The sequence below is a fragment of the Macaca nemestrina genome, chromosome 1, assembly GCF_043159975.1.
Source record: "Macaca nemestrina isolate mMacNem1 chromosome 1, mMacNem.hap1, whole genome shotgun sequence".
In the NCBI taxonomy this organism is placed as follows: Eukaryota; Metazoa; Chordata; class Mammalia; order Primates; family Cercopithecidae; genus Macaca; species Macaca nemestrina.
The window spans coordinates 229,960,995-229,977,394 of NC_092125.1; the positions used below are offsets into that span (position 1 = coordinate 229,960,995).

Sequence of the window (16,400 nt, forward strand, 5' to 3'; positions counted from 1 at the left end):
GGCTCCTGCCCACCCCGTCTTCCCTGGCTGCAGATGCAGCAAAGGGAGGTGCAGCCAGCAAGGCAAGGGCAGGTGGAGACCCGCAGCGCCTGTTCCCCCTTCATGGCCCAGTGACTTTGAGGGCTAAATCTACCCATCTCTCACCACTCCTCTCTCCCCCACCTCGTCTGGGTGTCTCGCTCTATTACCTTCTTACGCATGGTTCTAATTATCTCTTTGTATCTCCTGTGAAACCAGTGCTGTAGAAGCCCCGCTCCATCTCTCCCTCTCTCGACGGTGGGTCTGACAGTTGGAACAGAAGCCCTCGGAATGATGAATCTGCTTTATTAAAAGTCCTTTGTTTAAAAGCATCAGCCCCGCCTTCCATGTCAGGACACAGCCTACTCGCAGAGGAGAAAGAGGCAGGCTCAAGGCATGGAAGGAAAAATGTCTTCAAACAGCTATTCATGTTTTTAAAATTTTTAACTGGATGAAAGCTGTTCTCCACTACATTTCCTTCCTCGAGTTATTTTAATTCATTCAACCTAAGTTTCTGTTCAAACCGGGGGATAGTGTCCCAGAAGTGAAACTGAGGGGCACACACAGGGAACCATGGTGATTCCTCCACATTCTCACTCAGCAGCCACCAAAAAACACCAGGGACAGTGCCAGGTATCAGGCCCTGTGCTGGGCGCAGAAACCCCGGGTAGAAATCAGAGACAGCCTCTGCACTCACTGGAAGCTGAGTTTATGCTGGTGTTCAAGGGAGGACTCTTGGGGGAAGCCAGTAAATCCCAAGCTAAGAAACTGGTCCCAAGTGACTGATACCCCTCCGATCATGACAGAAGAAGATGCACCATAATGAAAACAAAGACAAATTCTAGAGGAAAACTTACAGAATTCAGGGCTCATAAGATTCCCATGGAATATATCATTTCTGTGGTAGATTCATTTGTAAGTTTTTTAACATGAAGAATCATGTTGGCAGTATAAATTTGATCTTCTGATTCATAGGGGAAACAGGAATTTCCATTTTTCAGTCAACCTGCCTCAGCAGGGCCCAAGGTCTCATACCAGTCCCTTAATGAACATCACAACCCAGAAACCCAGCTTCCAGGCCTCCCTTCCAGTCTCACCACTCCACTTACGGCACCTACAGCTCAAGCGTTTCCTGTTCCTTGTTAATTTCTAGCCCAGGGCCATTCCGAATGTGTGTGTGTGTGTGTGTGTGTGTGTGTGTGTGTGTGTGTGTGTGTGCAGGCATGCATTCATATACTGGACACTGTGTATCTGTTGAAGGGTTATAGTTCACCTGTTATTTCTGTGCATTTTTAGGAGGGGACACACCATGCTGCCTTGGCCCATCATTTTCCTGGAACCAGACATTTGGTTATGTAATTCCAAATGTTTTTACAGAGCTGATGCATTTTCCCATTTATAAAAAAATGATGTGTTCTCATGGCGATTGGAGAATATAAAACCCTAAAATGGAAAGCAGAGGAGTGACTGGAAATAAAGCTTTAGAAACTGAATACATGGCTGTGAATGGTAACAACGTCTCTTTCCTAGGGATAAGGATCGACTGAGAAAATCCTCCACGGTGGGTTAGAAGATGCTAAAGAAACATTGAAATATTTGAGCTACAGACTCAGATGGCCAAGAGGCTCCAGAGGGGCAGGCCTGGTGATGAATGGAGCTGCAGAGATTGCACCTGCCGAGGGTGAGAGACAGAAAAGTGGCAGAACCTAAACCAGTGCCCCGGCCCCCACCCAGCCTTTGCAATCACCCATTGAGTACCCCGTGTCCGGTGACTTGAGATCAAGACCAAGGAGAAAAGAAAAGTTCACATGTCAAAAATATATCCACAAGCTTCAACCAAACAATAACTTCGAAACATGCCTTTCTCTCTCTCTTGGAAAAGGATTTCTGAATGTCGGAGTGAGATTTGTTACCTGATGATGCCTCAGGTCTGTGAAGACTTCTCCTCCCAGGTGAGAGGACCGAGGGCTTTGATAAACGGCAGTTCTGAGTTGCAAAATTATTAGCAAGATGGTCGGTTTCCACTGAAATAAGAGTTTTTGTTTTAATGTATATTGTAATGAAAGCTTGTAACAGTACTGTACCATAAACACAAACAGCACAATCTTATAAAAATTTCATCTTTATCTATTTTGGGGAGAAATAGTCCTGTCTGCCTAATTGAGGCATCTGTCATTCTGACATTAAATAGTGCATCCTTGGTCCTTTTATTATATCGTGGTACATTTCTCACACACTGCTAAATTGAAATAATGCTGCTCACTTGGAGATAAAGGGACATAATAGGTATTTTATAATGAGGGGGACAGAGGATTTATCTTGCATCCAGGCTGAGAATTGCTTTATCTTTTTCCTGGGGTTTGCTGCCCTAAAGGGAGCTTTGGCTCGTCGTATCTCTCAAAACTCCAATAAGAGAAGAATCAAATGAGAAACAGTTAGACAAGAATTAGAAATGTGATTCAGGCAGTCAGTCATCTGTGCACTCTGGGAACAGCTCTACGGGCAGCTCAGGTGGGCGGGGCCTGGCCCAGCCACAGACAGCATGTCAATGTTGAAAATTAAATCCCATTTACTATTTTTTAATAGTCCAATCTCTCCCCTGGAGCATCCCAGCCTTTGTTTCAAAATATTTGATTCAACTTACTCTATTTCACTTTCCTGAATAAAATCATAGACTTATGATTTCATAGTGTTCATAAAATCATAGACTTTCCGTGCTCAAATGACTTTGAGTCACCTACTCAAAGCATCTCACTAGTGTTCGAGGGCTCTGTAGTCACCCTACAAAGCCATCTTCCTTTCAGGATTTCAACATTTCCAGGGTTAAGAGTTTAATCGAGACTTCCCAGTTTAAATACCGACTCCTCTGTGTGATGCTGGGCAGCTTTCACAGCCTCTCTCTGCCTCAGCTTCTTTACTATTTATAAAATAGCAACAGTAGTAGCACCCAATAAGAGTACTAATACTTCCTTTATTATTTCCAGCACAACCACTTTGTCTTTCATTTCTGTTAGTCATAGCTCCTTAAACCTCTCTGTGCCTACTACCGAGTCAAGGGATCCACCATAAGAGTCATGATGATGATAGTGATGGTGATAATGATGATGATTATGATGATGATGGTGGTGGTGATGGTGATGATGGTGATGACGGAGATGGTAATGATGGTGGTGATGGAGATGGTAATGATGGTGATGATAACGGTAATGATGGTATTGGTGATGATGGTGATCACAGTGATGATGGTAAGAATGGTGGTGATGATGGTAATGATGATGATGGTGATGATGGTGATGGTGGTAATGATGGTGATGATGGTGATGGTGGTAATGATGATGGTGATGATGGTGATGATTGTAATGATGATGGTGATCACAGTGATGATAGTAAGGATGCTGCTGCTGGTGGTGGTGGTGGTGGTGATAATGTAATGATGGTGATGGTGATGGTGGTAATGATGATGGTGATCACAGTGTTGACAGTAAAGATGGTGTTGATGATAATAGTGATGGTGGTGGTGGTGGTGATGGTGACGATGATGGTGGTGATGATGGTGATGGTGATGGTGGTAATAATGATGATGGTGATCACAGCGATGATAGTAAGGACGGTGGTGGTGGTGGTGGTGGTGGTGGTGATGGTGATGATGATGTAATGATGACGGTGATGATGATGATGATGGTAACCGTGATGGTGGTAATCATGATGATGATCCCAGTGATGAAAGTAAGGATGGTGTTGATGATAATGGTGATGGTGGTGGTGGTGGTAATGATGATCATGATGATCATGTAATGACAGCAGCCAGCCAACATTCGTGAGGCATTTACTAAGTGTTCACACTGTTTTCAATGCTTTGTACATATTCATTCGTTTTACCCCAACAGCAGTCCTATGACATAGGGACAATTATTGCAAATGAGAACATTGGAGCTTATGTTTGCTCAAGGCTGCCTACCTGGCACGGGTCTGACTGGGATTCAGACCTAGGCAGCTGCTCCATCGATCAGCTCTGCACACTTTCTCCATGTTGTACAGACCAACAGGCCCCCTCTTCTCCTGGGTGCCCAAGGGCAGAGGCCAGAGTGTTAGGCTGCAGTCTCCTCTTGGCATCCCAAGGAGAGGAGACCAGGTGGCTCACACTAAGTAAACTCAATTCCAAGGACAGACTGGCTGCCAATGCTTCTCTCTCAACACAGTGAGTTACACAAAAAGGATAACAAAGCCAGTGGCCATGAATTGCCTGACCTATGTTCAGTAGAAAGAGGTTTATTTTATGTAGGAAATGTCTACATAAAAGATGAGGTTTATTATATTGTTGATACCAAATCCTGAGTGGATGATGCATCTTCTTTTGTAACTGCAGACACTAGAGAAGAGAAATGGCTCACACAATCTATTTATGTGTGAAGTATGACGTGCCAGCTCACCAGTGGACCCTTCTGTTGGTACATTCTGCTATCTCGCTCCCCAAATTTCTGCCCAGCACCATTCACTGACCTAGGAGTCAGCAGTTAGATGCCATAGATCCAAAGTATTTAAAGTCTTCAAATTGCAGTTTTAAATGTTTAAATTATACCAACATCTCTTTTAGCCCTACTCCTTCTTATGTAAGAGCTACCTTTATATTCTCTAAAAGGAATCAAATGTAAATTTCCCTGAACCATGAACTGTGAAAACAGCACCAATGCATCTTAGGTCTAATAGAGAGTGAGAGAAGGATTTTGCTTGTTTTTCCAGTAACCTGTGGGTATCAAAGGTTTTCATAAGATAAGTCATTGACTTGGTGTTTCAGAATAATCACATTAAGCATCTGACCCTGAAGACTCTTTAACTGGGGATAAGGACTCTGTGAAATAGAGTAACAATGACAGCTTTCACCCCATGCCACAGCCAATAGAAGCCAGGCCCAGATGATACGCCCAGGAGGTCGTCATATCCAGGGATGTGACAGAGCACAGACCGGAGATCAGGCTGGGAGGGGGTGGGGCCCAGAGCAGGCATAGGCCTCCTTCTCCCAACCTCCCAACTCCCAGGCTGCCAGCAGCCCTCTTCTCCAAGACAGCTTTCTCCAAAGGGAACATTGAGCTGCCCACTGAGAGTGTGGGGTCCCATCCTCTGCCCAGGCTTTGGGGTCCTGTCTCCCTGGAAGAGAAGATTCCTTCCCTAAAGAGAAACCTAGAAAAAAGGTAGCTGGGGGTCTTGGGGAAACCATTACTGGCAGTTGTGAGCCCCAGCAGAGGTGGAACCCAGTTAGGAAAGCACAGACCAAGAACTGGGCAGCCCACGACTCTTAAGGTCACAGGGGAGGACTCAGCCGAGGATCAAACCCCACTGGGGTGGCCGGGGGCCATGGCAAGGGGAACATCCCCCCCCCGCCGCCCCAGCTTCTCACACATCCTGACCCCAGGCCCTACAGGGTTCAAGGCTGGGTGGGAAGTGTGGCAAGAAGGGCAGCCCTTGGAAAGTCATGGGCCATCGCACGGTGCCTGCATCATCCTGTCCCTGGCTCAGAAAGAACAGGAGGGCCCCTGCCCCATCTCCCAGCTCTAGCATCTCGGAATCTAGGAAGAGGAGGAGCGGAGATCCCAAAGGTTCCTCAGCTGAGGGAGCCATGCTGCACTCCAAGGAGCCCTATCTAGGACAGGGCACAGTACTGTCCTGTGTGTTGTGGCCTCCTATGGGACTCTTTCTCTCTGTTTTACGTCTTCCCTGCATCTCCCACCCAAACCTCATTGCCCACAAACAGAATCCCTCCAACCCATTCCGTGACGTGGATGGACTTTTGCCTGCAATGGGGAGACTGGCCTTGTCATGGGCTTGGATTGGGGGGCTCAGATCCAGGGGCTCTCCCAAACCTGGGGTGGCAGGAGGGGATGGCTCCCAAGGCCCCATGCAGCTCGGGGACCCAGGTATAGAGCCAGAAGGTAAAGCAAGCAACGATCTTCGTTTCTGCAGGGTCTCGAGGGAAGTGGAAGGAAGTGCCCATCAGGTTAATGCTGGAAACCTAGTCCCGTGTGTGACCCGAGGGAACTCGTCATCGTGCGTTCGGTGAGCGAAGGCTGAGCCTGCTTTGTTCTTGGTGCGCCGTGGTGTAGGGTGAGCCTTCTCCATCACCCCACATGGGCTGGGCCCGTAGGCTCCGCTCCCATTCTCACCTCCCCTAAGGCCTGGGTTCCCTTACATTGTTCTTCTCTGACTGCATTAATTGTTGACCAGTCTAATTCCTGACCTCTGGAGTGGAAGGAGACCGTGGGAGTCCTCCGGGGGGAAATCCCAGGAGAAAGTTACATTTCACGACGAATATGAGTGTCAGTGCCGTCAAGGCACTGACGGAAAGTTCCTCCCAAATATAAACTTCGGTCTGCTTCAAAGAATGGAATTTTCTGAATCTCTCAAGTGGGAGTGGCAGAGAGGAGCATGGCATGGAGTTTGGTGGAGGCCAGGGCATCTTACGAAAAAAAAAAAAAAAAAAGCCATAGAAACCATAAGCCAAACCAAGGAGTTATGGATTGAAAGGGACCCCTCACACACACACAAAGGGAAAAAGAGGCTCCCACCCAGCCTCACATGCCCACCCGCAGGGCTGTCGGGTTCAGGCTGTCTGCCAGCAGGGAGAGCCAGGAGAGAAGTGGCCCCGGCCCCAACCCCGCCTCCCTGTCCACGGCCCCCTTGTCCCCTTGTCTCTCTTTTGGCCTTTGGCCTTGGTCTTCCATTCATTCATCCATTTCTTTGAACAACAGAAAGAGCTCCTGAAAAGCCTGCAGGGGGCCTCATAGTCAGCCCCAGAGGTGAGTTTAAAGGGTCCCAGGTGAGTCACTAACTGGGTCCAGGGCAACCTGATGCACTGTCCACCTCTGAACTGCATTTTTCTCTGCTTGAAACCGGCCCCCAAGCCAGATTTGAGCCAAGAAGATAGCAGCCAGGCTTGGAGGAATGGGGAGTAGAAAGGAAATTAAGTGGACACTTAGGGCTAAAGCTACACCCTGGCCAAGGAACACTGAGAAACTGAGGGAAAGGGAAGCAGGGGGAGGGAAAATAGGGAGGAAAGTACCACCTGCCTCTCCTGTATGAACCACAGATTCAATAAAAGGGTGACTCATCCTGTCATCCCATTATTGGCAGAAATGCTGCTCAGAATATATTTGATTTGCTAATATCCTGGGCCTCAGATATACCCCTTAGGTTCTATCAGAGCGAGGATGTTGCAGAAAACCTGTGCTCCTGGCTGTACACATGGCAATGACAGTTCCTGCCCTCCCAGCTCCAGGGAGGGGCTTCAACATTCTGCTTTTCACAAAGTTTGTTTCCTTCCTTTGACTCTGAGCTCAGTGTCTCAGTGAAGCCTTGTGAATGTGAGAAGGATGCATCTGCTGTGTTCTTGGGCCACCATAGTGTGGGATTTGCCAGGCTTTGCAGGAGAGAGGGTGAAGTCGAGGCATCCACTCTGTGCACAGCTCCCACGTCTGAGCGTGGAAGTCTCGGGCTGGGCTCTCAGTCAGGGACAGCCTAGGGAGTCAGATGTGCAGGTATTGGGGTCTGAAGAGCGCTCACATCCTCTGCCGTCTCCACTAGTGGGTAAAACTCAGGCTCAGGGATTCAGGAACTGGAGGCTGAATATACAAACAGACGGTGGGCAAACCATACGTGGAAAGACAGCTCTGACCCATGACCTGCAGCACCAGCGCAGGAAGCCACTCCTTCCCTATAGACCCAGCCCAGGAAACCACCCCTTCCCTATACCACCCCTTCCCTACAGACCCCGCCCAGGAGACCACCCCACCCAGCCCAGGAGACCGCCCCTTCCCTGCAGACCCAGCCCAGGAGACCGCCCCTTCCCTACAGACCCCGCCCAGGGGCCAGCCTGTTGCCATGAGTCAGACTTGCAAACGTCAGATCACCATCCCTCAAACAGCCCAGGACACCAAACAATAACCCCTGTCACAGCCAGCCCCGGGTGGCCAGGCCTTGATTAGCAACTGATGACTTCTCTAATTTTTGTCCCCACTTCCAATTCATATTCCAACTCTAAACATGCCCCCTCCCCAATCCTGTCACAGGACGCCTGCTTCTGGTCAGCTGCCTCCAGCTCCCCAGGGAAACAGCCTCTGTGGGGGCTCACCTGGAACCTCCCCATCTCCACCTTGAAGTTTCCCACTCCCCTGCCTGCCTTTGAGGCAAGCGATGGTGGCCAGCTCCTGCGCAAGCTCCAAACAATGGACATCTGCTTTCCTCTTTGGGAGCAGGGTCTTCCCTCATTTCCAAGCCCTGAGCACAGCGGCGGAGTCCAAGCAGCAGCAGCCTACCCCTCAGTGCTTCAGCAAAGCAGAGACACCGGTGGGAGCAGGAGGGCCCAGGCGGAACCTTCTGGAGCAGGTCCTGGAGCTCCTGGCTGGCTCCTGAGCTTCCCCTCTGAGGTCCTGCACAACCGTATCTGCTGAATGCTGAGAGGACCAAGCTGGGAAACAGAGGGAGCAGGTCACAGGATAGGAACTTGGGAAGAAAAACGCTTTCCTTCCCCAGGGGCTCCAGCAGGGTGGCGAGGGGCTGAAAAGAGGGACTGGGTTCAGTGTCCCATTCAGGGCACATGCCGTCTCGAATTGGGAGAAGAGGGTATTTTTCAGCATTTGTGCTAAACTTGCGTGTGTACATATTCGCTGGCACTTCGGCAGCAGCTGGTTTGCTCTCGCTAAGCGTTATTTTATTATTCAAACCAGAGTTTGGTTCATTATCTCTCTGCAGAGCTTCTTGCAGGCAGAACTCCCACACTCCGACATCGCTGTCCAGAGTCAGTCCTGTGGGACTCTCAGAGTACAGAAAATTCTGAGAGCTCCGTGATGAGAGGGAAGGCTCAGCGTGGAAAACAAGGCGGTCCCACTCCTCCGCCTTCAGTTCTCCAGGGCAAGCGGGGCAGAGCTGTCCGAGATTCTGGGAATCTTCACTGTTTCTAGTTCAGCACAAAGGTGGGGTGTGGCTTGGAGGTAAGAACCAGAAACAGGACCCTGGGACTCAGGGAACATCGGTGGGGAATGAGCTGGGTCAAGGGAGCCAGTCCTGGGCCAGCCCCAGAGGCTGAGTCAGAGGTCAGGCCGGGCCCAGGAGATCCTGGCCGAGAGCTCCGGGAAGTGCTGGTGCAAGCGGGCTGGGTGTGCAGCCAGCGGGAATAGTGGGGCAGAGAAGGGGTGCAGAAGGGCCAGCAGGCAGGTAATAATGAGAGGAACAGGAGGAGGCAGGTTATGGCAAGTCACAGGGCCTGGGCAAAGGAGCTGGGGTCAGCAATAATATAGAAGAGATCAGAGGCCAGACCCCACCCAGGCCTGGCAGATGTAGGGAGGGCTTCTGGAGGAAGTGGGAGCAGACTCCATGCAAGGGAGGGGCTGGGGAAGGAAGCTCAGGCCCAGGCAAAGAGGCAAGGAAGTCAGGCAGAGGAGAGGCAGGGGTCTCTGGGAGCTGGGGCCTCTCTGGTTCTTTGGGTTTCTGCAAGATAGAATGCTGTGTGCTCCACAACTTCTCCTCAGCTACCACCAGACCCTTGGGGGCATCACAGCAACCCTCAACACAGCCTGCTTTGCTGGACACGTGCCCTGAACTTTGAGACCCAAGCTAGGGCTTGATTTAGGCCATTGTTGTTCACTCAATCGCCAGGCTCTGCTTATAACAATAGCAAAAACACCAATAAGAATTGTTAGGGACTTCCTGGAGTCCAAATTATTTGGGTTATACAAATTATTCAGGCTGCTTCCTGGGACCCCAAAACCAAGCAGTGAAATAAAAGTTAAAGGTGAGCAGACAGAAAGAAAGCCTCAAATTCCAACTACGATTAGCCCCAAGATGAGAAGACAGCGCACAGCAGCTCCCTAACCAAAACATGCTGCTTACACTGAACAAACATCACATGCGCCATGACGGCCGCACGCCCACTGCACAGTGCATGCTCCAGGGAACTCTTAAACTGGAGTAAGTTATCTCCCACGGCTTAGTCCATGCTGCGCTGCCATAACAGAATACCTGAGACTGGGTAATTTATAAATAACGGAGATTTATTTCTTACAACTCTTGAGGCTGGGAAGTCCAAGGCCACGGTGCCCCCATCTGATGAGGGCCTTCTTGCTGTGTCATCCCATGGAGAAAGGTAGGAGGGCAAGAGACGGAGAGGAGGGAAGGAGATCAAACTCATCTTTTCACTGGGAGTTCATTCCCTTGAAAATTAACCCACCCTCATGATAACTAACCCACTCCCATGATAACTAACCCACTCCCATGATAACTAACCCACTCGCATGATAACCAACCCACACCCATGATCACGAACCCACACCCATGATAACTAGCCCACTCCCATGATGACTAACCCACTCTTATGATAACTAACCCACTCCCATGATCACTAATCCACTCCCATGATCACTAACCCACTCTCATAATAACTAACCCACTCCCATGATTATTAACCCACTCGCATGATGACTAACCCACTCCCATGATGACTAACCCACTCTCATGATATCTAACCCACTCCCATGATCACTAACCCACTCGCATGATCACTAACCCACTGTCATGATCACTAACCCACTCGCATGATCACTAACCCACTCCCATGATCACTAACCCACTGTCATGATCACTAACCCACTCGCATGATCACTAACCCACTGTCATGATCACTAACCCACTCGCATGATCACTAACCCACTCGCATGATCACTAACCCACTGTCATGATCACTAACCCACTCGCATGATCACTAACCCACTCGCATGATGACTAACCCACTCCCATGATCGCTAACCCGCACCCATGATCACTAACCCACTCTCATGCTAACTAACCCACTCCCATGCTAACTAACCCACTTCCATGATCATTAACCCACTCTCATGATCATTAACCAACTCTCATGCTAACTAACCCACTTCCAGGATAACTAACCCACTCCCATGATCACTAACCCACTCCCATGATCACTAACCCACTCCCATGATGACTAACCCACTCTTATGATAACTAACCCACTCCCATGATCACTAATCCACTCCCATGATCACTAACCCACTCTCATGATAACTAACCCACTCCCATGATTATTAACCCACTCGCATGATGACTAACCCACTCCCATGATGACTAGCCCAGTCTCATGATCACTAACTCACTCCCATGATCACTAACCCACTCGCATGATCACTAACCCACTGTCATGATCACTAACCCACTCGCATGATCACTAACCCACTCCCATGATCACTAACCCACTCGCATGATCACTAACCCACTCCCATGATCACTAACCCACTCGCATGATCACTAACCCACTGTCATGATCACTAACCCACTCACATGATGACTAACCCACTCCCATGATCACTAACCCACTCGCATGATCACTAACCCACTCGCAAGATCACTAACCCACTGTCATGATCACTAACCCACTCGCATGATCACTAACCCACTCGCATGATGACTAACCCACTCCCATGATCGCTAACCCGCACCCATGATCACTAACCCACTCTCATGCTAACTAACCCACTCCCATGCTAACTAACCCACTTCCATGATCATTAACCCACTCTCATGATCATTAACCAACTCTCATGCTAACTAACCCACTTCCAGGATAACTAACCCACTCCCATGATCACTAACCCACTCCCATGATCACTAACCCACTCCCATGATCACTAACCCGCACCCATGATCGCTAACCCACTCTCATGCTAACTAACCCACTCTCATGCTAACTAACCCACTTCCATGATAACTAACCCACTCCCATGATCACTAACCCACTCCCATGATCACTAACCCACTCTCATGATCACTAACCCGCTCTCATGATCACTAACCCACTCCCATGATAACTAACCCACTCCCATGATCACTAACCCACTCCCATGATCACTAACCCACTCCCATGATCATTAACCCACTCGTATGATCACGAATACACTCCTATGATCACTAACCCACTCTCATGCTAACTAACCCACTCCTATGATGACTAACCCACTCCCATGATCACTAACCCGCACCCATGATCACTAACCCACTCTCATGATAACTAACCCATTCCCATGATCACTAACCCACTCCCATGATAAGTAACCCACTGTCATGATCACTAACCCACTCCCATGATAAGTAACCCACTCCCATGATGACTAACCCACTCCCATGATCACTAACCCACTCCCATGATCACTAACCCACTCCCATGATAGCTAACCCACTCTCATGCTAACTAATCCACTCCCATGATGACTAACCCACTCCCATGATCATTAACCCACTCTCATGATCACAAACCCACTCCCATGATGACTAACCCACCCCACTCCCATGATCACTAACCTGCACCCATGATCACTAACCCACTCCCATGATCACTAACTCACTCCCATGATAACTAACCCACTCCCATGATCATTAACCCTCTCCCATGATCATTAACCCACTGCCATGATAACTAACCCACTATCATGATAACTAACCCACTCTCATGATATCTAACCCATTCGCATGCTAACTAACCCACTCCCATGATCACTAACCCACTCCCATGATCACTAACCCACTCCCATGATCGCTAACCTGCACCCATGATCACGAACCCACTCTCGAGGTAAGAGTATTCATACATTCATGAAGCGAGAGCCCTCATGGCCTAATCATCTCTTAAAGGTCCCGCCTCTCAATGCTGTTGCATTGGGGATCAAGTTTCAAACACGTGAACTTTGAGGGACGTCTTCAGACTACAGCACCCACCCACTTGGATGTTTGTAAGTAGTGACTGCAAATAAATGTCTATGGATCCACATAAAAGCCCCGACAGAGAAACTGAGTCTTTGTCCACCTCTGTCTTTAGGAAGGAAATGCGGAAAGGGAGCAGCCACCTTAATACTTTGGGGATGAAGAAGCCATTTATTCATTTTCTATCCTTTCTTTTTTTTTTTTTTTTTTTTTTTTTTTTGAGATGGAGTCTCGCTCTGTCGCCCAGGCTGGAGTGCAGTGGCGGCTTCTCGGCTCACTGCAAGCTCTGCCTCCCGGGTTCAGGCCATTCTCCTGCCTCAGCCTGCCAAGTAGCTGTGACTACAGGCGCCCGCTACCACGCCTGGCTAATTTTTTGTATTTTTAGTAGAGACGGGGTTTCACCGTATTAACCAGAATGGTCTCAATCTCCTGACCTCGTGATCTGCCTGCCTCGGCCTCCCAAAGTGCTGGGATTACAGGCATCCACCGCGCCCGGCCTTCATTTTCCATCCTTTCAATGAGCATTTAAGGAATGGCCAGTGAGTCCTTGGGGACTGCAAGGCAGGGGCCATGCTTGATACCTGGGGGATGCTGAGACTCAGAGAAGACTCTCCGTGAGCATCTCTTGGTGTGGACCAGGACACGCTGCAGTCCTCAGCAGCTGTTCAGTTGGTCACAACATGATGCAACTCCTTCTGTGTCCTCATCTCACTTCCCAAAATAGAATTCAAGACAGGAACTGACTGGTTGGGACCAACTGGACGATGTCCACTGTGGCCACCTACCCACAGCATCCCATCTTGGTGAAGATGAGAAGGCAGAGGAGGGACAGGCAAACTCTGGGGCCAGAGCTCATGAACTGGGAGCTTCCACGCCTTGCCAGTCCCTCTTTTCCACATTGAGGACACAATCGGTGGTTCCAGTTACTATTTGTGGTTGCTACAAAGGAGTATTTTAGATTAAAAAGGAAACATTTGTCAGCAGGCTTTGGAGCCACAATTCCCTATTAGTGGTTGATTTCATACAACCAGAGTGTCATAGGACTACCGTGGCCACAGATCTTGGATTTTCAGGGATAAGTCCCAGTCGCCCATCTCTATTCTTTTAAGCAAAGATGATTTGTCACATGGATGACTTAAATTTGGGCCCTTGTAAGACTCTTTGTATAAATGCATTTAAACATCAGGGAGAATGCTGTCAGAACACCGGCTTTGATACTGTATTTAAAAGGGTGATCTCTGCGTGGCCTTGACAGACAGCACTTTGCAAAGGAGTCCATCAAATAAACATCATTTGGATAATGTCGCAATCTCTGGACAAATCTGGAAACCCACTGGGGCAGCAAAGAATTAGGCTCTAGAGTCACCTGTCTGGAGAGAAAGCTCCTTGGTCATCTCAAGTAGGTCTTGCCTGAAAGTGTTTGGGGCCATCTATGAGAGTGCTTCATCCTCAGGGCTTCGAAATGGAGTAAATGTTTCAAAAATGGGAATGAAATCAGCTTCTCCATCTTGCTCTCACGACAACGCCTGATGGATGCTTCCCTCCAGAATCAATAGAAAAGTTTATTTAGAGATTTGGGAGAGAGTCTGGGGGAAGGGGAGCCGTGCAAACAAATATTCCCCCAGCTGGCTTCCCTTACGTTGAGATCTGTAAATAATATTCTGCAATAACAGAAGTTATGAACCAACAGTTCTCACGGAGAGGAGAAAATAATGGCAAATAAAAGCACTCATGCCCAGAACATAAACCATCGTTCCTCCTGAGACTGACGAATGGAAACACTTACCTCGGCCACCAAGGGGAGCAGTAAGGGATCAGGTGGGGGTGGGGGCAGAACCGGGGGAGACCAGCTCAGCCCCCAGCCTGGGTCGTCAATCATTTGTCAGCTGAGCCCACCATGTATGCACTAGAGGGTACTTAATTGCTCATAAAAATGATTTGCTGGGTGTTTCGTTTTTTTAATAAACTATGGGGGTGGAGAAAACATGAGGTTCCGTGGAGTGTTGGCTTTTTACCTTTCAAATTCATAAAAACAAGCCCACGATCAGGAAGGAGAGCCAGGGAGGGAGTGGGCCGGGAGGATGCTCTGGGGATGGGGAGCAGAGCTCATTTACGGAGAGTGTTTTCCCGCTGGTGGGAGACGGAAGGCCCTGCTGTGATGCTCCAGCACCACCGCCCACCCTGGGATGCCCAAACTTCTACTTCCACATCCATTCTCCCTGGCGACTCCTCCATGCATAAGCCTGTCCTGTGGCTATTGGCCAGGTGCCTCCCCTGCTTAAGAGTTAGGAGGCTGGTTACCCAAGGACATTGGCAAGAGGGTGGGATCGGGGGCTGCAGACGCCCCCTGTGCCCTTCTCCTCAAATCTGCCCTTGACACGTCCAGGAATCACAAGGCCGGAGCACAAGGCTGGGGGAGGACTCTGCAGGCGGGACCCTCATCTGTCTTGCACACGACTTCCTCCCCCGGTACATCGCACAATCCTGGACACAGTAGGTGCTCAATAAATAATGCGCCCAGGGTAACAGACCCCCATGAAGCAGCCACTTTCCTCTGAGGGAAATCACACTAAGCATTTATTAAACAAACGGCAGAATTCTGGGACAGCCCCCAGCCTTCAGACAGCGGTCCCTCTAATCCACCCCCCACCAGGCTCCACCTGCCCCAGACCTGCCCCAGACCTCATCTTCCCTCCCTCCTGGCTGGAGGCTTCCCTGAGGAGAGACCAGCCAGCCCAAACATGTCACCATACACAAGCCTGCCGCCCCGCTGCCCCGGTGTGATTACTTCTCCTCGTCCCTTCTCCAGGCTGCAGAGCCCATGCTGAGCAGCCACTGGGCAGAAATGTCAGCTCCTAAATCAAAGACATACATCACCGCCACCCAAATTAACACGTTTTATGGAGCCGTAAATGATTTTATGATAAATAGGCGCTGAGGGTTATGAATCAGGTTATGCAACCGCCGTCTTACCCCTCAGCCCTAATCCCCGTGGCTTTCAATTGAGCGGCGATACAGGGGGCGCGGAATGACATTTAGTTACATTAAATTGCAAGCATGCCTTTTCCCCTCGCTGTTTTCCCCACATAAAATGAGGATGAATGCCTCTTCAGCAGCTCCCAGGCCTTTCTCAGCCGCAGGAACAGACTCGGCGCCCCGGGTCGCTGTGAGTGATTCATGAGGCCCGGCCCCCATCTCAGGGAGGCCTGAAGGCCACATCTGGGCAGAGATGGGCTAAGTAGGCTGCTCATTAGCCGAACCCTGACAACAAAAGAGGAAAATGGTGCCTGGAAGCCGTGGACCCCCACGAGCAGGCTCAGAGAGCGGGGAGAATCTCACCGAGAGCTCTGTGGACCAGATCTTCCCTTGCACTCAGGCTCAACTATGGACGTGGCTTTTCAGAAGATCCCGTTGTTAGACCACAGGACATCTTCTCAAAGGCAGGGCAGGTCGGGGTGGGGGCAGCAGCGGGAGACTGGGCTTTACGAAGGACTGTTGGGGAGGGGAGCGGAGGGGAGGCTAAGGAGCCCCTGGCTTGGCAGTCAGCCCTTCTCACACCAAGAAGCAGCCTCATTCCAGAGACGCCCTGAAAACGGACAGGCACCTCAGCTTCTCTCCTTTCCTGA

The 16,400-nt window shown here is 49.7% G+C and overlaps 1 long non-coding RNA gene across 4 annotated transcripts; it reads left to right on the forward strand.

The window, feature by feature from the left end:
* The first annotated feature begins 1,434 nt into the window (after window positions 1-1,434).
* Window positions 1,435-16,124, forward strand: LOC105496658 (uncharacterized). 4 transcript variants are annotated; one of them, XR_011606374.1, is made up of 5 exons: window positions 1,435-1,970; window positions 5,977-6,069; window positions 6,762-10,150; window positions 12,706-12,803; window positions 12,890-16,124. It is a non-coding gene; the product is annotated as an uncharacterized lncRNA (long non-coding RNA). The 4 variants fall into 4 exon arrangements; XR_011606373.1 differs by having other exon boundaries at window positions 6,762-8,999; window positions 10,080-12,803; XR_011606371.1 differs by having other exon boundaries at window positions 6,762-12,803.
* Window positions 16,125-16,400: the final 276 nt, after the last annotated feature.